The sequence below is a fragment of the Lathyrus oleraceus genome, chromosome 3, assembly GCF_024323335.1.
Source record: "Lathyrus oleraceus cultivar Zhongwan6 chromosome 3, CAAS_Psat_ZW6_1.0, whole genome shotgun sequence".
NCBI lineage: Eukaryota > Viridiplantae > Streptophyta > Magnoliopsida > Fabales > Fabaceae > Lathyrus > Lathyrus oleraceus.
The window spans coordinates 461,168,645-461,196,344 of NC_066581.1; positions in this window are offsets into that span (position 1 = coordinate 461,168,645).

Below are 27,700 nucleotides of genomic sequence, written 5' to 3' on the forward strand. Positions count from 1 at the left end.
CATTAGGCGGGTGACTCCACTGGGGAAGAAAGATCAGAATGGATCGTACGCTAGATCGTATCTGAGTTGCAAAATGAGCCGTACGTTAGGCTGTATCTGAAAAAAGGGGTCAGAATGGATCGTACGTTAGATCGCATCTGAGTTGAAGATCCAAATGGGTCGTATGTTAGACCGTATTGGAGTTGCAGAATGAGCCGTACGTTAGGCTGTATCTGAAAAAAGGGGTCAGAATGGATCGTACGTTAGATCGCATCTGAGTTGAAGATCCAAATGGGTCGTATGTTAGACCGTATTGGAGTTGCAGAATGAGTCGTACGTTAGGCTGTATCTGAAGAAAGGGGTCAGAATGGATCGTACGTTAGATCGCATCTGAGTTGAAGATCCAAATGGGTCGTATGTTAGACCGTATTGGAGTTGCAGAATGAGCCGTACGTTAGGCTGTATCTGAAGAAGAAAGTAGTCGTACGCTAGACTACACCCCGGAATATACCGTACGCTAGGCAGTATCCGAGGATTTGAAGATCCAAATGGGTCGTACGCTAGACCGTATTGGAGTAGCAGAATGAGCCGTACGTTAGGCTGTGTCTGAAGAAGAAAGTAGTCGTACGCTAAACTACACCCCAGAATGTACCGTACGCTAGGCAGTATCTGAGGATTTGAAGATCCAAATGGGTCGTACGCTAGACCGTATTGGAGTAGTTGAAGGTCAGAATGGATCGTACGTTAGATCGTATCTGAGTTGAAGGAGTCATATGTTGGGCTGAATCAGAATGAACCGTACGCTAGGCTATATCTGATAGTATTTGTATATGTTGTATTTCAATGAATATCTGGGGTGGGCTTAAAGATGCCACCATTGGGCGGATATCAGAGTGCTTGTCAGAGTGAATACTCATATGGATTGTATCTGAGAGATGTAGTTGAATCTTGAATGTAATTGATAAAGATGTCCGTCTGAATGGATCTTTACTTTGACTGTATCAGGAGGATAATTAACCTGAAAAACAAAGTTAGCTTTATGCCATGTCATGATGCATGAGATGTTTTATGCTTCTGAAAATAAATGCGAACAATATATGCATGTATATGATGCGAAATGATGCGTGAATGAATTATGCGTCTGAGAATTTTGCCAAGGGAAAATAAATCCCAATATTCTGGTTGGAGATATTTGTATTGACGGCCCTTTCTTAGCTGGGGACACTTGATTTCAGTCTGGTGGTAAAGAGCCTGGCTGGGGATGGAAGGGATGACCAGTCGGTCTGGTGATGCCGACCTCTTCTGGGAAATAGCTGGTTTTTTGTTGGGGAATAGAATTAGCAATCGGATTCCTTAGAACGCATGGTTAGACCTTCTCCTCGATCCTGAAGCCTTTTAGTAATTGCTATTGCTATTTTATGCATGTATTTTGATAAACATCGATCATATTCAAATGCATATATTAATTCAAACTAAATCCATGGACGTTTACGCAAACAAAATAGAGGAAGTAAAACAACAGCATTTTTGGAAACAAAATTGTATTGATTTTGAAAAAGGGCCTATAAACAGGCAATTTGTGTACAAGGAGACAGAAATCCTAGTAAGAGGAAATTGTCAAGAAACAAAGAGAAAGCTATGCAGAAAAAGTCCTATTGATTTTAATTCCACTACTGTCATTATGTCTTCAAGCATCTCATCTCCTGCGGTTGGATAAAAGTGATTAGCTTGTTTAGTCCTTGGAACTGGGGTGAAGCTGACTGAGAACGGGACATAGTCATACGCTTTAATCCCTAATTTTTACCTGGACCGCCTTTTCAGGTTTTCAGTCCACCAGGATACCCTTTTTTGCCCAAGCCGCCTTTTCAGGTTTTCGACTTGCCGGGTGTACGTTTTTATATGTTTATCCCTAATTTTTGCCCGAACCCTTTTGGTTCGCCGGGATGCCCTCACTTTTTCCTAGGTACGTCGACCTAGCGGGTCTCTTTTATGCGTAGTATTTTTTGACTATGTCTGCGTTCACGGGATGTGGGAAGTCTTCGCCATCCATTGTAGCGAGTATCATGGCTCCACCAGAGAATACCTTCTTAACTATAAATGGCCCTTCGTATGTGGGAGTCCATTTGCCTCTGGGATCACCTTGTGGTAGAATGATACGCTTGATCACCAAATCGCCAACTTGATACACCTGTCTTTTGACCTTTTTGTTAAATGCCCGGGTCATGCGCTTCTGATATATCTGCCCATGACAAACAGCCGCAAGTCTCTTTTCATCAATTAAATTTATCTGATCGAGTCGAGTCTGAATCCATTCATCCTCATCTAAGTCTGCCTCTTTCATGATTCTTAGAGAGGGAATCTGGACTTCCACTGGTAAAACGGCTTCCATTCCGTAGACTAAAGAGAAGGGGGTTGCCCCTGTCGAAGTGCGTACTGAAGTGCGATAACCATGAAGAGCAAACGGTAACATCTCATGCCAGTCTTTGTACGTTACTGTCATCTTTTGTATGATCTTCTTAATATTCTTATTAGCAGCTTCTACGGCGCCATTCATCTTTGGCCGGTACGGAGAAGAGTTATGGTGTTTTATCTTGAACTGCGTGCAGAGTTCAGTAATCATCTTGTTGTTCAAATTAGTGCCATTGTCAGTGATAACTCTTTCGGGAATGCCGTATCGACAAATGAGATTATTCTTGATGAATCGTGCCACCACATTCTTGGTGACAGAAGCAAATGAGGCGGCCTCTACCCACTTTGTAAAGTAATCTATAGCAACAAGGATGAACCGATGTCCATTAGAAGCAGTAGGTTTAATCTCTCCAATCATATCAATGCCCCACATTGCAAAGGGCCAAGGAGCTGTCAACACGTTTAATGGGGCAGGAGGCACATGTACTTTATCAGCATAGACCTGGCACTTATGACAAGTTCTGGAGTGATGGTGGCAATCAGCTTCCATGGTAGACCAATAATACCCTGATCTCAGAATCTTCTTGGCCATTGTATGTCCACTAGAATGAATCCCGAAAATACCGTCATGCATGTCTTCCATAATCTTTTTTGCTTCCTTTTTATCCACACAGCGAAGCAGAGTCGAATCATGATTACGTTTGTATAATACTCCATTACTCAGAAAGAATTTAGCGGAGAACTTCCTCAGAAATTTTCTGTCATTGATGGATGCCCCTTCAGGGTAATCCTGAGCTTCTAAGTATCTTTTTACTTCGTGGAACCAAGGTTTCTCCTCTACTCTCTCAGTATTGAGTTCATAACAATAGGCTGGTTCATCTAATCGTTCAATGGTGATCCTGGGAGCTTCACTGTCCCATCTGACTCTGAACATAGATGACATGGTAGCCAATGCGTCTGCCAACTGGTTCTCTTCCCGTGGAATATGTTCAAATGTAATCTCTTCAAAGCATGGGATTAATGTCATCACCCGCTCTCGATAAGGGACGAGATTCGGATGTTTAGTGTCCCATTCTCCTTTAATCTGACTGATTACTAATGTTGAGTCTCCGTACACACTCAAAAACTTGATTCTTAAGTCTATAGCAGCCTTGAGTCCCAAAATACATGCTTCATACTCAGCCATATTATTGGTACAATCAAAACATAGTCTAGCAGTGAAAGGTGTATGGCAACCCCTGGGAGAAATGATTACAACACCAACACCATTGCCCAATGCATTAGAAGATCCATCAAAAACCATAGTCCATCGGGATCCCAGTTCGGGTCTTTCATCCGGTCTAGGTTTTTCATAATCAGTAACAAGCATGACATCCTCATCTGGGAACTCAAAATTCATAGATTGGTAATCGTCCACCGCTTGATGAGCCAAATGATCAGCTAGCACGCTTCCTTTGATTGCTTTCTGGGTAGTATACTGGATATCATACTCTGTTAAAATCATTTTCCATCTTGCTATTCTCCCGGAGAGAGCAGGTTTCTCAAATATATATTTGATAGGATCCATCTTAGAAATCAATAAAGTGGTATGATTCAACATATACTGTCTAAGTCGGCGAGCAGCCCAGGCCAAAGCACAGCACGTTTTCTCGAGCAGTGAGTATCTTGTTTCACAGTCGGTAAACTTTTTGCTAAGGTAGTATATGGCATGCTCTTTTCGACCGGACTCATCATGTTGCCCCAACACACACCCCATTGAATTTTCTAACACGGTCAAATACATGATTAGAGGTCTTCCTTCAACTGGTGGTACCAGAATTGGAGGTTCCTGGAGATATTTCTTGATTTTGTCAAAAGCTTCTTGGCATTCATCATTCCATATCATCTCTTGATTTTTCCTCAATAATTTGAAGATGGGTTTGCAGATAGCGGTCAAATGGGAGATAAATCGGGCAATGTAATTTAACTGTCCCAAGAAACCTCTGACTTCTTTATCCGTACGAGGAACTGGCATTTCTTGAAAAGCTCTCACCTTATCCGGGTCAACCTCAATTCCTTTATCACTGACAATAAAGCCCAAGAGTTTACCGGATCTTACTCCAAAGGTGCATTTGTTCGGGTTCAATCTCAACTTGTATTTCTTCAACCTCTCAAACAGTTTGTATAAATGATCGAGATGTTCTTCTTCAGTATGAGATCTGGCTATCATGTCATCCACATATACTTCTATTTCATGATGAATCATATCATGGAACAAAACCACCATAGCACGCTGGTACGTTGCCCCTGCATTCTTTAAACCGAATGGCATTACTTTGTAACAGAAAGTGCCCCATTACGTCACGAATGTAGTTTTCTCCATGTCTTCATGTGCCATCTTAATCTGATTATAACCCGAGAATCCATCCATGAATGAGAATACCTTGTGTTGAGCGGTGTTATCTACCAGAACATCAATGTGCGGAAGTGGAAAGTCATCTTTGGGACTCACTTTATTCAAATCTCTGTAATCTACGCACATTCGCACCTTACCATCCTTCTTCGGCACCGGTACCACATTAGCAACCCATTGAGGATAAGAAGTAACGGCTAGAAAACCGGCATTGAATTGTTTCATAACTTTGGCTTTGATTTTCTCAGACATATCAGGACGCATGCGGCGAACCTTTTGCTTAACAGGACGACAATCTTCCTTCATTGGCAAACGATGCACTACTATATCAGTATCCAATCCGGGCATGTCTTCATAAGACCAAGCAAAAATCTCTACATAGTCATGTAACATCTGAATCAATCTTTCTTTGATATTGTTTTCCAAACCTGCTCCTATCTTGACTTCTTTCTTGTCTACTTCAGTACCCAGATTTACAATTTCGATTGACTCTTCATGCGGCTGTATAGTCCTTTCTTCTTGCAGTAACAGTCTGGCAAGTTCTCCTGGTACTTCACAATCTTCCTCACTTCCATCCTCGGCTTGGTAGATCGGATTTTCAAAGTCATAGTGAACAGTAGTAGAACTATTATCAACAGGATCCAGAGTGGGTATGGATCTGCAATTTATTACGTGAGTGTGTGTAAGAGAGCATAGCTTGTTTAAAAGATGACAGGAAAGATAAAGAGCGCAATATTTGAATGCAAAAAGGTCCATTGATTTATTGAATATGAATATGCTTATGAAATGACAAACCCTTAACAAATTAGCTGTTATGCCCCGGGCATAGACACAATGCTTTAAGAAGTTCAATTGTAAACATTAAAAAAAACAAATTGCAACACTAAAATAGACAATAACAATTACTCCTGACTAAAGGAAATCGGGATAGTGTCTTCTGCCTTCCAATTATTGAGTCTGTCACCAATTGTTGGGTAAATCCAGCTATCCAGGTCGCAATCGCTGTCAGCATCTTCTACAGCATTAATCTGGCCTTTGACTATCTTTTCAGAGTTAAATCCCAGGCCAAATTTATCAGACTTGTACGGTACATCGATCAGTTGACCCCAGCCAGTACGACCACCATCTTCAACCACGGCTTGAGCATCTTTCAGAGAAATCATAGCAGGAGGAGCACGAACAACCTTGGGCACACGGGGAGTTGGCTTAAGGACAGGACTGGTCGGAGGAACTACTTCAAATGACTGAGAGGGAGTCTCAAAGAATTCACCATCCATCTCGACGTATCTGAAGGTATGCACACTACTGACCATATACTCTTCTTCTCCACACACAGTGACAATCTTACCCTCTATTGGATACCTCAGCTTTTGGTGGAGAGACGAAGCTACATCACTTGCCCCATGAATCCAAGGGCGCCCCAGCAAGCAGGAATAGGCAGGACAAATGTTAATTACGTGAAAGATGGTGTTGAAAACCTGAAGTCCTATCTTGATAGGGAGAACCACTTCACCATGGACAACACTCTTCGCACCATCGTAAGCACGTACCACAGCGTCACTAGGTTTCAGTTCAATGCCTTTACAGTCAAGTTTATCGAGCACAGCTTTCGGCAGCACGTTCAAAGAAGAGCCATTATCGATCAATACATGAGACAAAGTGATCCCTTTACACTCAATGGAGATATGCAGAGCTTTATTGTGATTCTTTCCTGCTGGTGTCAGGTTAGCATCGGAAAAGCCTAGGCCGTTGTCAACAGCCAAGTGAGCAACATAATTTTCAAACTGATCGACGGATGTCTCCTGAGGTACATGAGCAGTCTTCAAGAATTTTACCAAGGCATGGGCATTAGATTCAGAAGATAACAACAAGGATAACATCGAGATCTTAGACGGGGTATGCCCCAACTGTTCTACCACATCAAAATCACTCTTGCGGATGATTTTCAACATTTCTTCCATTTCCTGTTTGGCAACATCTTCAGTAGTAACTTCGACCGATGTCTCTGACTGAGAAGGGTTGACTGCTGGTTCCTTTCCTCGAGTTTCAGGGGCGGGGGGTGAGATTTCTGGAGAGAAGATCCTTCCGCTTCGAGTAACTTTACTAGTCCCAACAATGTCATTAGGATTAGCAGAATTACCAACTTGCTTTACGCCACGGATGTAAACATCACCTCCATAATTCCACGGAATGGCTTTGCTTGAGGAATATGGTACTGGGCCAGGTGCAGTAATGATTAGGGGAGCTACCTTGGGCTCAGCAGTAATCTTCACAGGTACTCTGGTAGCAGTAATCTTCACTGGAACTTTGGACCTTGCAATCACAAATATTTCTTCAACAGTGTTTTCCACCTTAGGAATCCTTTCAAAGAGAATTGTACGATCATCTATCAGCCGTTGAATACCATTCCTCAATTTCAGGCAATCATTGGGTCGAAGTATACAGAGATCGCAATTTTCCGCACAACCTGGAAATAAACCAGCTTGCAATAAGTTCTTCTTGATGATCAGGAGAGAAGATGTTAAGTCTGCTACAGTAGTGATGTGGGAATTGTCATCGACAACATTAACAGCCTTGTCATGATTAGGCATAGGTGCAGTGATGACATTAGGAGTCTCCGGAGGCTCAAATTCAATTTCCCCAGCGTCGATCATATCCTGAATTTTATTCTTCAACAACCAACAATCGTTTGTATCATGCCCGGGGCTATCAGAGTGATATGCACACCTGGCATTGGGATTATAACGAGGAGAAGTAGTGTTGACATTTGCAGGAGGACCTCTGAGAGTGATTAAATTTGCCTTTAGCATACTTTGCAGTGCTTGTGCTAAAGTCATATTGATCTTGGTAAACTGCCTTCTCGGCCTGTCCTGTCTGTGCTGGAAGTTTTGAGCTGGCGGGGCTGCAATTGTAACTGCTCCAACGGCATGGTCACTATTTTTCTTGTTATGACTCCTTTGACCGTACACCGCATTTGATGCATTCTTCCCCTGATAGGACTTTTTGCTGCTTGCAGAGGTAGCCGCCTGTATCTTTCCACTTCGAATGCCGCTCTCCACCCGTTCACCTGTCAATATAAGTTCAGTGAAACCTGATGAAGAACTTCCCAATAGATGGCTGTAGAATGGGCCAGTCAGTGTACCCATGAACATGTCTACTAATTCACGATCAGTCATAGGGGGTTTGACTCTGCCAGCCAAATCTCTCCATTTTTGGGCATATTCTTTGAAGCTTTCTTTAGAGCCCATAGTCATATTCTGCAACTGTAGCCGAGTAGGCGCCAATTCAGAATTATACTGGTAATGCTTATAGAATGCCGTCGCTAAATCAGTCCAAGTGTGGATGTTAGAGCTCTCGTGCTGATAATACCACTCCAACTGTGTGCCAGACAGACTCTCTTGGAAGAAATGGATCCATAGCTTCCTATCAGTGGTATACGGCTGAATCTTTCTCACGTAAGCTCTCAGATGCATCTGAGGACAAGATGCACCATCATACTTAGTGAAAGTGGGGATCTTAAATTTGCGAGGAATGACCACATCAGAGACTAGACAAAGCTTTCGAAATCTAGACCGGGCGCCTTCTGACCCTCCATAGCTAGCATACGTTCTTCCAGCAGTTTATACTTATCACCTTTTGGAGAGTACTTCTCATTCTCATAATCTTCATCTTCATCCTCCTGGCTGAAAGGATCAGCATTCTCCTCTTCTGAATCTGTCCCCTCTTTTTGATCCTTCGGAATCCTAATCTTGACTCCTGCAGTCTGTCCTTTACGCCTTCTTCCCGGGTTAATGTAACTCACAGGTTTCTGGTCTTTCTTCTTCTCGAGCAAGAGAGCCTTCAGTTCTTCCCGCCCCTTGGATAAGCTCAGCATCATCTCCTCGAATTGAGCATTCTGAGCCTGAAGATCTTTGACAGTTTGTTCGAGGGCCATTTTTCTTTTTGCAATGAAGACCGTGAGAATATTGATCTTTTAGAATACCTGTTATGCAATGTTATGTTATGCTATGTAGTGTATGAAATGTTTTCAAGGACTTTTGGAATTTAATCTTGCGTAAACCACCAAGAAAGGAACTTTTAATAATTTTTAATCAATGTTCATTACAAAATAAGAAAAATACAATAAACGCTCAAGTCTCCCAGGGACGGCTTCTTTTTGGGCGAAGATATGCATTGAGTCTTCGTTCCTCATTAAGCTGGCTGGTGAGTTCTAACACTTTCTTCCTTTCAGCGCAGAACTGGGCTTCAAAAGTATCCCTTTCCTCTCTCAACTGGATCCAGGATCTCTTTAATTCTTCAACATCAGTAGGCATATCTGGATAAGGAATGATCTGAGGAGTGCCTCCTTCAACTTCTGGTTCGACAATCAGAGGTCCGATTGTAAGATATGGCATGGTAAATTCACGAGCTCTTGCGCGTACCCATCTGAGATAAGGTTCCATAGGAATAGAATTTTTCTGTCCTAAAGTACTTCTTTTCCCCATGCCCCAAGCTCGTACGAACCTTTGACGGAGACCTTGAGAGTCGTTGTCATAGTCAAACACAGCGCCTTGAATGATTACTTCATGTGGACCATCTCTTCGAGCATACCCAAACTGACGTAGGGCTAAAGCTGGGTTATAAGTAATACCTCCTCTTATCCCCAAGAGTGGCACATTAGAGAATTCTCCACAACGGTCAATGATGATAATATTTTCTTTGAGATGCGGACACCAACGGATGTCTGAATGGGAGAGCGACATTATCCTTTGAGACCATTTCAAATTCTGCTCGTTCTTCAAGACTGATTGAGGAAGGTGCGAAATAAACCACCTAGACAATAAAGGTACGCAGCACATGAGAGTCCCTTGCCTCTTCATAGTACGAGTGTGAAGGGAATGCAAAATGTCTCCAAGCAAGGTAGGCACAGGGTTATGAGTGAGAAATATCTTAATAGCATGCATGCCTATGAATTGGTCTGGATTAGGAAATAACGCCAAACCATAGATTAGTAATGCTAGAACATCTTCGAAAGCATGGACACTCATAGTTTTTAGGAATTCTCGGGCCTTATTTATCAGAAATTTGGCAAGTAAACCCTTAACTCCACTTCTTGTTACCCAATTAGTTTCAATGTCGGACTTTGTCATGTGTAAAGCCGCGGCAACTTCTTCAGACTTTGGAATCCTTTCTAAACCACTGAAAGGTATGTGATCAAGGATAGGTATCCCAAGCAGCCTAGAGAACTCTTCTAACGTGGGCACCAACTGATAATCCGGGAAGGTGAAGCAATGATGTTTAGGATCGAAGAATTGGAATAGAACTCTCATCATATCTTTCTTGAAACCAGTAGTAACCAAATTGAGGAGGGAACCATGTCTCTTGATGAACTGAGCTTGATCGGGAAGTTTTGACACTAAATCCTTGAGTTGAGGAGAGATTGCTACGAAATTGATCCGGATGGTCTTCCTGGAAGCCATAACCTGTTTAACAGGGCAAAGCTAAATCCCTAAGTCCTTGAAATGGTTAGTACAATGCCATGATGTCATGATGTTATGATGTTATGATGTTATGTAAATAACAAGCACAAACAAGCCACACAACAATCATCCCTAAGTTTTAAGGCTTGCATGAGTTTCCATAGGTGAGTACCCTCCCCACTGAAGTTTGGTTGGTTCAACCTGTCCTAGAATAGTAACCGGGTTCTAAAAGGATCTCCAATCATTGACCTTCCTTTAAGTCCACTTCAGTGCAACACCAAGTGGTTGACCAAAGCTTCCCTAAAGTCCAATCTCAAAGAGTGTAGTATTGAGTATCAACCAACCCCAGTCAGAACCGAAGTCAGTTATCTCACTACTTTCTAATGGCTAGGATGAGTCAATTAGGGTTCTAAAGCTCTGGTTAATGCTTTGATGACACCACGCGGACGCCAAATTTTTCCTCAAGTAAACATGAGGAACATCAGGACATCCAAAGTGTCACATTAACCGTAGCCATCATTTTGACCATTCCAGTATACGCCGGATAGTCGCGATGATCTTTTGCTACTTACCTAAGGTACACTAGATCCGGGTGTAGGATCTTTCACTCAAGCATAAAATACCCAAGCAATCCCTTAAAAGTAAATCAGACAATTTGAATAAGTGATCTTGTTTTTAAGGTAACCTCTCCTTTTAAGGGTCCCCAGCAGAGTCGCCAGTTCTGTCATACGGTGAACTGACTTTGATGTGTTTTTGCTTTGGAAAGCAAATGTCGCGGATAGCCAGAGTCGCCACCGACTTTTCTTTTATCCAATAAGGAAAGGTGGAAAAGAACAGGAAAGACCTTAATTAGATTTTGGGTTCGGGAGGTATATTATACAAAGGGAAGGTGTTAGCACCCTTTGTATCCATGGTTATCCATGGGCTCTTAATTGCTGGATCACTTGTGTTTGTCTGAAAAAAAGTGTTTGTGAATTGCTTAAAAAATGTTTTGAAAGGAGAGTTTAACTCTGTAATGATTCTTGTACGAATGTATACAAAGTATTTAATTCGTTTAATTTTTGAAAGCGGTTTAGAAAAATATAACTTGGTAATGATTCTAGTACGAATGTATACCAAGTGGTGATTTTCTAGTATTTGCAAAGTGTGAGGTATGAAAAATACTTTAGGTTGTGAGCCAGCAATTAAGAGTTATACCTACCTAAGGTCTTTATGGGCATTTCCCATCCTTATGAGGGTAAAATTGTCCTTACTATTAAGAAGTAAGTAGTCTTATCCCTTTGGATGTAAAGGGACATCGTAGGGTCGTCGATTGGTCATTGAAGGCAACATTTGTAAGGATACCTTACCATTTGAAGGGACGATCATCATTTAACCGTAGGCTACACCGAAGGGTCATCGAGGGACAAAATCATATATTCGAAGGCAACATCCGAGGGACTATGATTTATTTTATAAGGACATGATGATTTAATCGAAGGGTCTTTGCTAAGAGTATCCCCACGTTCGCGGGACATGACCGTAATACCGTAATACCGCAAGGCAACAAAGAGAGGTCCAAGATCACATATTCAAAGGCAATATTTCACAATCAATTAGGTAGTTGTAATCAATTAGGTAATTAGGTCCATATTATAATCAATTAAGTAAATAGGATGAGTCTTCACACTAAAATCAATTAAGTAAAATAGGATGAATCTCCACATTGGTATCCCACAAATAAAGTGGAATACCTAACAAGCTACCTTCTCCGGGAGTATGTGAACCCTTACAAAATTCAGCAAACAAGTCAGAATACCAAATCGGGGTGCAATCGAGAATTGCACCAAACAAAAGGAACACGGCGGTAGGACAGAACAGAAAAAATCATAGCATAACAGATCCGATAGGCATAGAACAGGACAGAAAAATATTAGCGGCTGTCACGTTCGCCTCTGCCTCGCCTAGCGAAGGCTTAGCGAATACTCGCTACATGCTCGCTTAGCGATGTGCTAGCGAGCGACTGCGGGTTTTGAATTTCAGAACAGTACGATCTCAGCATGCTGCACGCTCTATGGCATCCAATATAGAAATTACATCGTTCAGCATTCAAGATATTCATGCACACTTAAATTCACATGCAAAACCTCAAATATGTTTATGAATTCAATTATAATATCACATGCAAATTAAGAACATAAAGCGGTAATAGTTATGCAAACCTGTTTGCAACTGAATTGCAACTTTGAATTGGCAAGTCAGATTGAGTTAGGCGGAGGTAACCTTGATGCAGATGAGTTTCCTTCAGGGTTTCCTTTAGGGTTACTCTGAATTCTCCGAGTTAGCCTCCAGGGTTTGCTATCTGTGGGCGTTTGCCTTTCTCCTTCGTTTTCCTTTTCCGTTTTCGTCCTCCCTTTTTCTGACTGAAGTTGTGGTATTTATAATGCTCTTTTTATGACCTAATGGGCTCAGAATGAAGCCCAAAATTTTCTGGTATTCGCAAGCTTCGCTAGGCGAGTGGCGTAGCGAAGGGTTCGCTAGGCGAAGGAATTGCTCGCCTAGCGAGCAAACCAGTTTAGGCCATTTTCTGGATTTTGTCATCTGTGTGCTGGGTCCTTGTTCTTTTAAGATCAATGCCTTGAAAAATAAGTTGGAGTGTCTTAGAAATGCCTTGTAATATTAACGGGCAAATTTTGGGGTATGACACCACATATCTTTCTCTTGCTTCATCTTGGTGAGTGCGTCTTCCAACTCCTCTACATCTTGGTTAGGGAGAGTTGATGGCTCAGCGATAACCAAAGACATAGGTCTTTCACAGACGTACATCATCTTCAGCTCCAAAGCTCTCTTCTTCACCCAAATAGTGTAAGCTTCCGAAGCTACACAGTTGCACGGACCAAGCTCGGATCTTCCTTTCCTATGCACATTATGCCACACATGTATAGTCCTCTGCTTCAAATGTTGGGGATCTTTACCCTCTTGATAAATGGACTTTTTAGCTGAGTGTTATTAGGTTTATCTCTCAAGGGAAACCCAAGTTGACGATGAGCCAAAGCAAGGTTGTAGTTGGTTCCTCCTTGTGTACCAATAAGAGGCACATTAGAGAATTTACCACAACTATCAATAATATCCAAGCTACTCAATGTAAAATCATAACAAAGAATATCATCATTAGTGAGAGGCATAAATCTCTAGCAGGGTTGTAGTTGATTCCTCCTTGTGTACCAATAAGAGGCACATTAGAGAATTTACCACAACTATCAATAATATCCAAGCTACTCAATGCATAATCATAACAAAGAATATCATCATTAGTGAGAGGCATAAATCTCTGGGACCACCGTAGACATTGTTTGTTCTCCAAAAAAGCAGGCGTTTGAGGCAAGTGAGAAATAATCCACTTGTACAGAAGAGGAACACAACACACAATAGTCCCACCACCTTTAGAATTCCTTAAATGCAAAGAGAAATACATGTCACCCAACAAAGTAGGAACATGATTCCCAATCAAGAAGATTATAATGGCGTTAACATCAACAAAACCATCAATATCAGGGAACAAAGCTAGACCATAGATGAGCAAAACAAAGATGACTTCAAAAGCATCCATACTACCGACTTGAGAAAATACAATAGCTTTACCAATGAGGAACTCATAAGTCAACCTAAGAATACCTCCTATCTTCACCAAATGAGCATCAATCTCAGATTTCTTCAAATGAAGAGCTTCAACTATGATATGAGATCTGGGAATCTCCTCTAATCCACTAAAAGATACTTTGTCAACTACGAGTATTCCCAAGAGATGGGCATACTCCTCTAACGTACCCACGAGCTGATAATCAGGAAAAGTGAAGCACGGGTAGAGAGGATCATAAAACTGAACCAAAACACTTAGAAGTCATTCAACCACATCAGTAGATAATACAGACAAAAGCTTCCCATGTCGTTGCTTGAAGTCTAAGGGATCTAATACAAAGGATGACAACTTCCTTAGCTCTTTCAAATCAAGACATTTGAAACCGTACTTCTTAGTGTTCCTTCTGTAAGACCCCAATTTGGTCCCTAAGATCCCTCATGGCATCATATCATAGCATTGCATAAGCCTCAAGGATCATTGGACACCTTGCTTCCTTCCCTGTGGCTGGGATCTTTCTTGAGAGTGATTCTTGATCACCAAGCATTGCTTGCATTTGTTTATCATTACTTTTCTTTTAATCACTAACCAAAAATGTTCAAAAATATGTCATTAACCTTTGGTACTTGCAGCTTAAGCAGTCAACAGGTCAAGGCAATCAAGTGAATCCTTTGTGCAAGAGATGAGGTTTTCCTTGAGATATGGATCATGTGATCATTATTTTGAGCTTATATGAGCTAGAGGTTCATTTTGGAGCAAATCCCCCAAGAGGTTGAAGCTCAAGTTCATCAGAGCATTTTCAGGTCATCTAAGGGCCTATGCTAGTCAACTGAAAGTCAACTGTGGTTTTTGAATTGGAAAATTGAATTTCTTCATCCCATTCATGTTCCAAAAATGCTTATTCATCATGTAAAACCTTTATCTTGAAGAATTTGAAGCCAGTACAAAAGTTTCCAAAAATGGAAAGTGACCTATAATTTCAAGTTTCCAAAAATGGAAAGTTTTTGGACCAACTTCAACTCAACTTTCCAACATCAAAGAAGCTTCAAATGAATTTTGTCCAACATGTAAGTTGAAGATCTCTCTCTCCCATTTCCAAAAAGTCCAAGATCATGAGCATCTGATGAATGGTTGAGGAGATATGATCAAATCATTGCCAGGTGTACATGGAACTTCAAAAGGCCATAACTTTTGACTCATAACTCCAAATTGAGTGTTTCTTTTTGCATATTGCTCCTTATGACATGTATTTTCCAAATCATTCATCACATTGCATGAAATCTCACCATATCATCATTTGTTCTTTCATGCCCATTTTGGAGGGAAAATGACAAATTTAAAATTGGTGCATTGTATGAACAAAATACCATTGCCATTGTGTTCATTGGAAGATTTTAAGAGAAATTGATCATGCACATGCTACTGTTCACGTCCAAATGCTCCATGCACCACCAATTTTCCAAAATTTGTCATACACCCCATTTTCACTAATCTCAATTAAACCATGCTTAATTCTAATTTGGATGTGATTAGTAGAGCATATATAAACCAAAGCATAACAAAATTTCTCTTCCCTCCAAAATTTTCTTCAAATCCAAATTCGAATTTTCTTCACATAAGCTAGTGATTTTCTTGCATATTCTTGTTCTCTGATCCTCATTTAGTGCAGATCAAGCTTTGGTTTGAAAGATTCGAGTGGAAATCAAGCATATGAAGCTCAAGAACATAGCAATGGAAACTGACTTTTGAGCTAGATCCAAGCATCTCCAAGCCTCAATTCATTCATAAAGCTTCATAACATCATCTCAGGAGTAGATCTGGATACTTGCCAAGCCTTGAATCCACAGATTTCAGCGACTGTTCTTCAAGAGGTAGGTTTTTCGAGTCTCTTAATTGCGGATTTTATGTGTATAATGTTGTAGAGCTTTGATTGCTGAGCATGCTGATGAAAATTTCATGTGAAATGGTTGAGTATTGGCTGAGATATGGTGAATTGAAGTTTTGAATGTCAAAATGTTTTTGATCGATTCTCTCGATTTAGGAAGAATTAGGCCAAAATGATGATTGATCTGTGATGTACATGTGAAGAGCTTTCTGCTGATATAAATTTTAGTGGAATCTGGAAAAAAAAATGGATGTTCATACTGTTCCTCCACCGTCTTCATGAAGAAGACGGTGGTTTCCACCGTGCTTGGCCGCGCCTGTACAGGCTAGGGCTTGTTCTGGTTCAGCGCATGAAGAAACACTGTAGAAGCGCCTCTCACTCCATAAGCGCGCGTTCGATTCCTTCTTGTATCATTTGTTTTGCTTAATTCGTTTTGACCTGGCGCTTGCATGGCATCGTGTTGTCACTTCCATTGGCCGTTGTTCCTTGACTGTGTCCACACCAGCCTTGACTAGTGATGTGGCTAGCCACATCAGATTAGTGAAACTGTGCATTTTGGAGGTGCGCCTTGAGCCTCTAGTTCCTGAGTTCAAACCAGCATGAAATCATTTCCAGCTTTCTTCAATTCTTTTCGTTATTTTCATGTTTTTGCATTTTTATTTCATTTTATGCATGCTCAATCAAAAAATCATAAAAAATAGCTTGATGATCCAATTAATTCTAGAGTTTTTTTCTACATGATCATGTGAATGTCTTCTATTTTGTTATGTGAATTTCTGGAATTGTGCCTTGCTGGAATTTTGTTTGTGATTGATTCTTTGGACATGTGTGCATATGTGACATGCTTCATTCATCCTATTGTGAAATGTTCAATAATGATCCAATTGCCATGAAATTTTGTATGATGATTCCCAACATGTTGCTTGACCTTTGAGGCTTGATTGTGCATTTTTCTCATTTTTCATTTCTGTTTTTGACACATGATTGCATGGTGTGACAATGTGTGTCACACAATTTGATGACATACTTGTGAATTTTCATTTCTAGGTCAATTGAACTCTGTTGATTCTAATTTTTGGCATGATGATAGTGTTCGGCATGTTGTATGCTCATAAAAATTTCCAGAATTGTTTGAGTCATTTCTGTTTTAATATGGAATTTTCATTCTTAATGTCCAATTGTGTGCTTTGAAATTGCCTTTGCCATAGCTTGCTCATGAGATGACTTTGCTTGATGCTTTTGACTTGGTCCTTTTTAGGACATGTTCATGATTGATTAAATGAGCTTTATGTTGAATATTGGTTGCTGTTTTGACTTTTTTGATTCACCTTTGACCCTAGGCTTTGCCCTAGGGGTTTGTACTCACAATTTGAGCTTTGCCTTTCAGGTTCATGCAATAAGTCCTAATGGATGATGTGATCTCCTTGCATGAGATACAATTTGCTTTGTTTAACTAATGTTGATTGTGTTATAGGTCCTTGGGTGGCTAACTCACTTGAGTTGTTGACTTACATTGTGTATATTGGTTGTCTGACTGTTGATTGTCTGTTTGGTTTGTCTGAATGTGAATATTGACTTGTTTGATTTTCTTACAGGTACTTTAGTAGCTTTAACTCATTACTTGAGTTGATTTTCTTTTCTTGTGGTTGGCATACCACTTAGGTAATCTCTTTAACTCCATGTAGTCTTGAAGACCTGCTATCTTTGGCAGGCACCTGTCTGAACACCTCCTTAAGAGGCCATGTTCTTGATTGTTTAATTTTGTGCTAAAGACCTCAATGAGGCATGGTTACATATTAAGACCTCCTAAGTGAAGAGGCATTGTCAGATAAAAGGGATGTGCAATCCATCCCCTGCTATTCAGTTGAGTCTTTCATCTTGCTCGCACTACGTGCTGATGCATTTTGAATAAACACCCAAAATCTTGTATATAGAGTCAGTCATTGTGGAATAGAGTTCCTCATTCTGGACTCCCACACCTTCTTTGATTAAAGCTCACCCAGGCCGGGTTAAGAGCTATGAGGTCTAACCCTCATCTCCCATTTCATCTGCTCACCCTGACGGTCAATGTCAGAGGTTAAGAGCCCAAACACCCTTACATATCTGGCTTGTTTGTCAAGGTTGATATGACCCCTTGACTAAAGCCCAGCTTTGCTTGAGCCTCTTGGTTGTGTATAGTGTGTGATAATTGATTGTTTGTTTGCTTATTTGTGCATCATTCATATGTTTGCTTTGCATTTATTATGTGTTTTCTTTTGTGGAGTCAGATGTAAGACCATTGATTGGCTATCTGTTTCCTGTTCCTTTTGGGGAGCTGGATATAAGACCATTGATTGGCACTCCATTTCCTTTATTGTTTTGTTTTGTGGAGTCAGGTGTAAGACCATTGATTGGCTATCTGTTTCCTGTCTGTTTTGTTTTGTGGAGTCAGGTGTAAGACCATTGATTGGCTATCTGTTTCCTATCTGTTTGGTTTTGTGGAGTCAGATGTAAGACCATTGATTGGCTATCTGTTTCCTATTTGTTTTCTTCTGTGGAGTTAGATGTAAGACCATTGATTGGCTATCTGTTTCCCATGTTGCTTTGTGGAGTTGGACGTAAGACCATTGATTGGCACTCCGTTTCCCATTTGTTTTCGGAGTTGGAAGTAAGACCATTTATTGGCAATCTATTTCCAGTTTTGTTACTCCTTGAACCTGCTTACTTGCTTATTGCTTTGTTGCTTATTCCAAAGGATGGTACTTGCTTGGATCATCTACATATGATCTCAAGAGAGGAACTCCTAATGAAGTTTTGCTCCTCATCCCAACCTTTTGCCTCCTTACAACCTCCACTTGCATTTGTAACCCAAACCATAAAACTTTGTGCAAACATTTTCACTTGTTTTCAAAACTAGAAACCTAGGCCTTAGGCCTTTGATTTTCAAACTTCATTTTCACAATACTTCTTTTGAATTGAATCTAATGTCAACTTTTATCATCTTTGTGAATACTTCTAAATTGGTTAATTCCACTCACTCAATTGCTTTTGTGGCCCTTGTCCACTTCTTAATCAAGTTTTCATGCATTAGTCATAGATCTGAATTATTATAGTGGTTGATGTAAATCTCACCGCATCCTTAGTGATTGAATTGTAAGACTTCCATGCTTATTATAGGGTTAACCCCTCACTAGCGTGTTGAAGTTGTTCTCACATGGCGGATTGTTGGTTCAGGTTGAGTTTTCTCCCGTTGATAATGAAAGACCTTAAGGCTCTTGTTTAAAATCAATCCACTCACTTTTTTTGAAATCTTTTAGCCAAACTACAGCGTTTTGATCCTTATCTTTCATGAAAAGGTACGTAGGCAATGGGTTCATCCATTCAAACACAAAAATAATAAAAATTGTATATTCTTTTCTCATCCCTTCAATCAATGTTTGCACAAAAATATTTCATAAACAAATAATTTTACAACAAGTTGTGAAAAGAGGTTCCCTAGGAGTACCTAGGATGTTGTGGGTTCCTAACACCTTCCCACAACATAATTACCCCCTTACCCAGATCTCTGACCTTTTATTAGTTTTCTTTGTGTAAAACTTCTTAGGCTTTTTTTCGCTTTCTAGCCATTCCTTTGGATAAATAGAAGTGCGGTGGCGACTCTATCTTTGTAAGCTTTGCTTTTGATTTAGTCAATAAATCCTAAAGTGACGAATACACCGCTACAAAAAAGTGGCGACTCTGCTGGGGAAACAATTATCCTAGTGGGTTTGCCTACTTTTCACACTTGTTGTGTTATATTTGTTTATGACATATTTTTGTACAATTTGGGATTACTGTATTGTTTGTAATGCTTGATATATCAATTGCTTGCTTGCTTTGGTGATCTCTGTGAGATGAGTTCTGTACCCGAACTCGAGTGCACCCTATGATAGGAGAATGGCATAGTCTCGTCGACTTGTGCGGAGTTATTCCTTAGCAAGTTGACTTGCGAGTCCATTCACTTGGTGGAGGTCATGTTGGATTAATGATGTCACACAAGTCATTTGTGGTTAGGCATTATTCTTCCGATATGTGCCGTAGAAGCCAAGGACCTTAGTTTACCAAGCCCATCCTGGCCTATTTTTAGGACGTAGTGCGGAGGTCGTTCAAATGTCAGATTTGATGCGATTGTTACGCGATACTACACTCATAAGAGTCTCTCTTGAGAATATTTTTGGAATACGAGTATTCGTTCCTCCGATAATATTCGAAAGATGGGATGATGACTATGGGAACCTCTGGTAGAACATGTTCGGCAGGTTTAAACCATAGTACACTCCCTTTGGGTGGTTCTTAACCGAGACTCCATGCTCGTGACTCACAACAAACCCGTGATTCATGGTTGATCCGTTCAACTATCGTTAATATCAATGGAACTTGGGTGTTGATAAGGTGAAAACCATAATCCACCAAAATGGATGATTGATATTAAGGATGGTTGAATCGTTCGTGTATCGTTAATATCAATGGAACGTGGGTGTCGATAAGGTGCAAACCATAATCCACCAAAATGGATGATTGATATTAAGGATAATACGAGCTATCCCATGACCTTTGTCTGGTGTGCTTTGCTTGATCCTTGAGTGTGATTGTTGCATTCATGCATTCATGCATTCATCTGCATCCATATCATCAGAAAAAAGAAAATTTTCAAGGAACTTAAGGGGTTTATTTGCAAAATTTTCAGATATGGAAAGATTAAAAAGGCATACAAAGAAGTGCAGCTTCAGACAACCTGATCTAAAAGAGTTAAGGAATCTGACATCCTATGTATTAGATCCCTTGGGTTTCAAAGCTCGTTATGGGAAGCTTCTGCCTCTTCTGACTACTCAGGTTGACGAAGGGTTGATGAGTACTTTGGCGCAGTTCTATAATCCTCTGTATCATTGCTTCACTTTTCCAGACTTTCAGCTGTTGCCTACCCTTGAGGAGTATGCTCATCTTGTGGGTATTCCTATTCTGGATCAGGTGCCGTTCAGTGGCTTGGAGAGTATTCCTACTTCTCAAGAGATAGCAGACATGTTGCACATAGATGAATCCTTGGTTAAAGCTCATATGACTACCAAAGGTGGAATTCAAGGTCTTCCTTCTGAGTTCCTCATCGCTCAAGCTATCGTGTATGGGAAGGACATGAGTGAGGATGCCTTTGAAGTCATATTTGTGCTTCTCATCTATGGATTAGTATTGTTCCCCAACATCGACAAATTTGTGGATGTGAACACTATTAGGATCTTCTCTGTTCTTAATCCCGTTCCGACTCTGTTGGGTGATACCTGTAAGACCCCAATTTTGTCCCTAAGATCCCTCATGGCATCATATCATAACATTTCATTGCCTCAAGGATCATTGGACACCTTGCCTCCTTCCCTGTGGGTGGGTTATCTTCTTGAGAGTGATTCTTGATCACCAAGCATGTTTTTCAATTGTATATCATTGCTTTTCCTTTTACCACTAACCAAAAGTACAAAAATATGTCATCTAACCTTTGTCTTGCAAATGAAGCAATCACAGGCCAAGCAATCAAAGACAGTCATTGAGAAATAGATGGTGGCCATTCTTGAGAATTTGGACACCATAATCATTATCAAGAGTTCATATGAGCTATGATATCATTTTGAATCAAAATCCCAAGTGGTAGAGGCTTGAATCTCATCAGAACAACTCCCAGTCAACTGAAAGCCTAGAAAGTCAACAGCCAAGTCAACTGTTGGATTTGGAGGTAGGAAGTGATTAGAAATACTTCATTCATGTTCAAACAAGTCCCATTTGACATTTCAAACATCAACATTGAAGAATTTAAAGTCAGGGCAAAACTTTCCAAAAATAGAAAGTGACCTATAATTCAAACTTGCCAAAAATGGAAAGGTTTTAACCTAACTTCAACTTCAAATTACATCATCAAGAAAGCTTCAAATGAAAATTTGTTGAACATGAAAGTTGTAGATCTTTCTTTCCCATTTCCAAAAAGTCCAAGATCATCAATTTCTCATGTATGGTTAAGGACATATGATCAAAACATGGCAAAGTGTACTTGAAGATTCAAATGGGCATAACTTCTCAACCAAAACTCCAAATTGGATGGCTCTTTTTGCATTGTTCTTATTTTGACCTTTAATTTCCAAATCTTGCATTACATGACATGCACTATCATCATATGAACATTTGCCAATTCACTTGATTTTTTGAGGGAAATTATGAAGTTTAAATTTGGTGCATTGTTTAAGCATTTTATCATTGCCATTGGCTCCAAAACAGAATTTTAAGTGAATTTGAAAGCATATTCTTGCACTGTTCACCATGCATTTCATGCATAGGGTGAAAATCCCATTTTTGCACTTACACCTCATTTTGCTAATTCCAATTACCAAATGGCTTAAGCATGATTAAGGAGTGATTAGTAGGAGGTATATAACAAAAACCCTAACTGTTTTTCAGAGAACAACAGAAATTTCAATTCTAGATCGCAAACTCCAAAAATTTTCTCTCAAATTTTCTTGCAATTTCTTCACATTCAAGCCATTTCCATTACTTGATTCTTGTTCCTGAAGAGTTCATGAGAAGATTTGCACGTGGAACCAGTGGAAACAGAGCTGCATTGAAGCATTATTGAAGATGGAAGCATCAATGGTGAATCCAAATTTGTTGAGATCGTGCACAATTAAGCACTCCTTTCTCTTCCAATCACTTGTACAAGCATCCTGGAGGAGTATTGAAGCATTGCCAAGGCCTGTAGCTCGAGGATTCCAGATCTGCTCTTCAAGAGGTTATGAATCAACCTTCTTAATTCTTAAAATTGTTGTGATGTTGTTATAGATCTCTTGATGCTGTGTAATTTGAGCTTCAAATCATGAAAATCCATGCTGTTTTGAGTGAGATCTGCTTGTTTAAAGTTTTGATGTTGAATCTTCTTCTCTTCAATTCATGCATGTGTGATGGTTTCTTGATGAAATGTTTGTTGATTATTGTGTTTGATGACAGATCTACACGATGCCATGCTCATTTTTAATTTCTGGACACTTTGAGATTTTCTGGAAAATCCAGATGAAGATCTTCATGATCTTCATCGTGTTCTTCATGTGTTCTTCATACTTCCAGATTACCTGTGAATTTTCTTGCAATGTTCATGTTTTGGCAACATTTTCAATCCATAGGCCACGCTTTTCCGTTTCTGAATGTGTTAGAATAGGGCTTGATTGTGATTGGTGCATGCTGATTGCCATGCTAGCTTCTGATTGGCTATCCACGTTTGACTGCGCGTTGACCATGCCACGTCTTTAATGAAACGCTGAGTTTCATTCAGCGCGCCACTTGCATTTTCAAATTCGCTCCGCCTTCGATTCCCAGCGGAGACATATTTCAAATGCTTTTCATGATTTTCCTTTTCCCTCCATGTATTCATGTGCTATGCTTCATACATTTTTTTTATTTTTTTCTCATCTTGCAAAATTCATATATAATTGAAAATTGATCCAAAAATTATGTGGTTTTTTTGCATTGCATTCCTTATCTTGTCTATTATTTTTTGATCATTTTTCCATAAATTGTGATTGGCTGGATTATTTTTTGTGTTAGGGTTTGTGAACATGTATCCATTTTGTACCTTGCCTTGCTATATCATTTGTGAAATGCTGGTCTTTTATCCAATGAATCTGAAAATTTGCATGATAAAACTAGACTCATTGCTTGACATTTTGGTGTTGATTTGGTACTTTTACCATTTATCATTTCTGTTTTATGATTGTTCTAAGTTGGTGTGACAATTTGTGTCACACCTTTTGATGTCCAACTTATCTGATGTGTTTGCCTTGCCAAATGATCTTCAATTGTCCTGATTTTTTGTATGCTGCATGTTATGGATGTTGTGAATGAGCATGAATTTTCTTGGAATTATTTGAATCATGTCTGATTTAATTGAGATTTTTCATTCTGGATGATCATATTTGAGCTTTAAAATTGCCTTGAACTTCAATTGATCATGAAATGCTTTTGGTTAATGATATTGATGTGAGACCTTTTGGATTGTTTCAAGATGTGTTTGAAGTTGATTCATGTTAATTTTCAGCTTCTGTTTTGAATTTTTCTCTATCTTTGACCTTAGGCTTTGACCTAGTGGTTTGCCTCTCACATTTGAGCTTTGATTTCAGGATGAACATCCAAGTTCCATAATTGTTGATGCTTCATCATTTGAGCATTGATGTTGGCCTTTGATTACTAAATTTTGTGTGTTTTGTAGGTTGATGTCAACTCATTTGAGTTTGACCTTTGGTTTACACTTATTGTACATTGGGATTGTTGGTTGCTTATTGACTGTTGTTTGATTGTCTGAACTTTGTACTAATTTGTTTGATGTTTTCACAGGTACATTAGTTGCTTTAAGTTCATTTGAACTTTGCTTTGCTTGGTTGCTTAACCACTTAGGTATAACCTCTCTTCTTCATGTAGTCTGGAAGACCTGTCCTGTTATGTGGGCAGGCACCTGTCTGAAGTCCTCCTTAAGAGGCAATGCTTGTGTTTGTTTATCTTTTGTGCCAAGCAGGAAAAGTCCTCTTATGAGGCAATTGGTAGATAAAAGAGATGTGTAATCCATCTCCTGCTATTCAGTGTGTCATCCACTTTGCTCACACAATGTGTTGATGCATTGTGGATAATAACCCAAGATCTTATAGAGTCTACTTGTGGAGAAGAGTTCCTACTTTCTGAACTCCCACACTTTCTATTATTCAACGCTCTCCCAGGCCAGGGATAAGAGCTATGAGGCACACCCCTCATCTCCATTTCATCTGCTTCACCTTAACTCTCAATGTTAAGGTTAAGAGCTCATATTACCCAATTCCAGTTGACTGTAAAGTCTAACCTTGTTTGAGCCTAATTGCTTGTGAATAGTGTGTGCTAGTTGACTTGGTTGTTGATTACTTGATTCATCTGTGCCTATTTGCTTGAGTGTGTCTTTGTGCATTTATCATCATCATTTGTATATCATTTCCTAAACTTTGCTTTATAGCATCTTGTTTTGTCCATGGAGGAGGCAAGCATAAGACCATTGATTGGCAGTTGTATCCTATGATATGGTAGGAGACTAGTATAAGTCCATTGATTGGCATCTGGTATCCATGTTTTGTTTTAGGAGACTAGTATAAGTCCATTGGTTGGCATCTGGTATCCATGTTTCATTTGTTTTGTGAGATTGGTATAAGTCCATTGATTGGCATCCGGTATCCAGTTTTGTGTTTGGGAGATTGGTGTAAATCCATTGATTGGTATCCGGTATCCACCTTTGTTTTGTGAGATTGGTGTAAGTCCATTGATTGGCATCCGGTATCCATTTGCTTTGTCTACTTATTGCATTGTTGCCTATTCCAAAGGAATCACTTGGATCATCTACCTATGATCTCAAGAGGTGAACATCTAAGAAGTTTTACTTCCTCACCCTCCCACCTTTTGTTTCCTAAACCTCCATTTGCATGTTAACCCAAACCTGAAAACTATTGTGCAAACATTTTCATTTATTTTCAAATTAGAAACCTAGGCCTTAAGCCTTTGATTTTTCAAAGTTCATTTTCATAATACTTCTTTGAATTGAATTCTAATCATACCTTGACCATATTTTGTGAATAAATCCTAATTGGTTAACCCAACTCATTCAATTGTTTTGTGGCTTTGTCCATCCTTGATAAGTTTTCATACATTAGCCATAGGTTTGATTTATCCTAGTTGGTTGATGTTAATCTCACCTTTTGTCCTTAGTGATTGAATTGTAAGACTTCCTTGCTTATTATAGGGTTAACCCCTCACTAGCAAGTTGAAGCTTTTCTCACATGGTGGACTTGTTGTTTGTATAAGGTTGAGTTTTCTCCCGTGGATAACGAAAGACCTTAGGGATTTTGTTTTAAAATGAACCCACTCATATTTTGGAAATCTTTTATCCGAACTACGGCGTTTTGATCCTTACCTTCCATGGAAAGGTACGTAGGCAACGGGTTCATCCGTTGAAACACAAAAATAATAACTTGTATATTCTTTTCTCATCCCTTCTATCCATGTTTGCACAATAAATATTTCATAAACAAATAACATTTCGTACAACAAGTGTGAAAAGGGCTCCCTAGGAGTACCTAGGACGTTTTGGGTGCCTAACACCTTCCCATTGCGTAATTAACCCCTTACCCAGATCTATGATCTTTTCATTAGTTTTCTATGTGTAAAACTTCTTAGGCTTTTGTTCGCTTTTTAGCCATTCCTTTGGATAAATAAAAGTGCGGTGGCGACTCGATTTCTTTGTATGCTTTGCTTTTGGTTTAATCAATAAATCAGAAAGTGACGAATACACCGCTACAGAAAAGTGGCGACTCTGCTGGGGAGAAATCTCCTTGGTGGTTTTGCCTCCTTTTCACCCTTGTTGTATGATATTGTTTATTTGTTATATGACATATTTTTGTACAATTTGGGATTACTGTATTGATTATAATGTTTGAATTGCTTGATATACAATTGCTGTTTGCTTGGTGATCTCTGTGAGATGAGTTCTATACCCGAACTCGAGTGCACCTTAGGATAGGAGAATGGCATAGTCTTGTCGACTGGTGTGGAGTATTCCTTAGCCAGTTGACTTGCGAGTCCATTCATTTGGTGGAGGTCATGTTGGATTAATAATGTCACACAAGTTATTTGTGGTTAGGCATTATTCTTTCAATCATGTGCCTTAGAAGCCAAGGACCTTAGCTTACCAAGCCCATCTTGGCCTATTTTTAGGACGTAGTGTGGAGATCGTTCAGATGTCAGATCTGATGCGATTGTTACGCGATACTACACTCATAAGAGTCTCTCTTGAGAATATTTTTGGAATACGAGTATTCGTTCCTCCGATAATATTCGAAAGATGGGATGATGACTATGGGAACCTCTGATAGAACATGTTCGGCAGGTTTAAACCCTAGTACACTCCCTTTGGGTGGTTCTTAACCGAGACTCCATGTTCGTGACTCGCAACAAACCCGTGATTCATGGTTGAGTCGTTCAGACATCCTTAATATCAATGGAACTTGGGTGTTGATAAGGTGCAGACCATAATCCACCAAAATGGATGATTGATATTAAGGATGACTGAGCCGGTTCATGTACCGTTAATATCAATGGAACTTGGGTGTTGATAAGGTGAAAACCGTAATCCACCAAAATGGATGATTGATATTAAGGATACTATGAGCTTTCCCATGACCTTTGTCTGGTGTGACTTGCTTGATCCTTGAGTGTGATTGCTGCATTCATGCATTCATCTGCATTCATGTCATCAAAAAAATGAGAAAATTTTCAAGGAACTTAAAGGGTTTATTTGCAAAATTTTCAGACATGGAAAGACCAAAAAGGCATACAAAGAAGTACAGCTTTAGACAGCCCGATGTGAAAGAGTTAAGGAATCTGACATCTTATGTATTAGATCCCTTGGGTTTCAAGGCTCGTTATGGGAAGCTTCTGCCTCTGTTGACTACTCAGGTCGATGAAGGGTTGATGAGTACTCTGGCTCAGTTCTATGATCCTCTGTATCATTGCTTCTCTTTCCCGGACTTCCAGTTGTTGCCTACGCTTGAGGAGTATGCTCATCTTATGGGTATTCCTATTCTGGATCAGGTTCCGTTCAGTGGCTTGGAGAGTATTCCGACTGCTCGAGAGATTACAAACTTGTTGCACATAGATGAATCTTTGATTAAAGCTAATCTGACTACCAAAGGTGGAATTCAGGGTCTTCCTTCTGATTTCCTCATCGCTCAAGCTACCATTTATGGGAAGGCCAGGAGTGAGGATGCCTTTGAGGCTTTATTTGTGCTGCTCATCTATGGGTTGGTATTGTTCCCCAACATCGACAAATTTGTGGATGTGAACGCCATTAGGATCTTTTCTGTTCTTAATCCCGTTCCGACTCTGTTGGGTGATGCCTATTTCTCTTT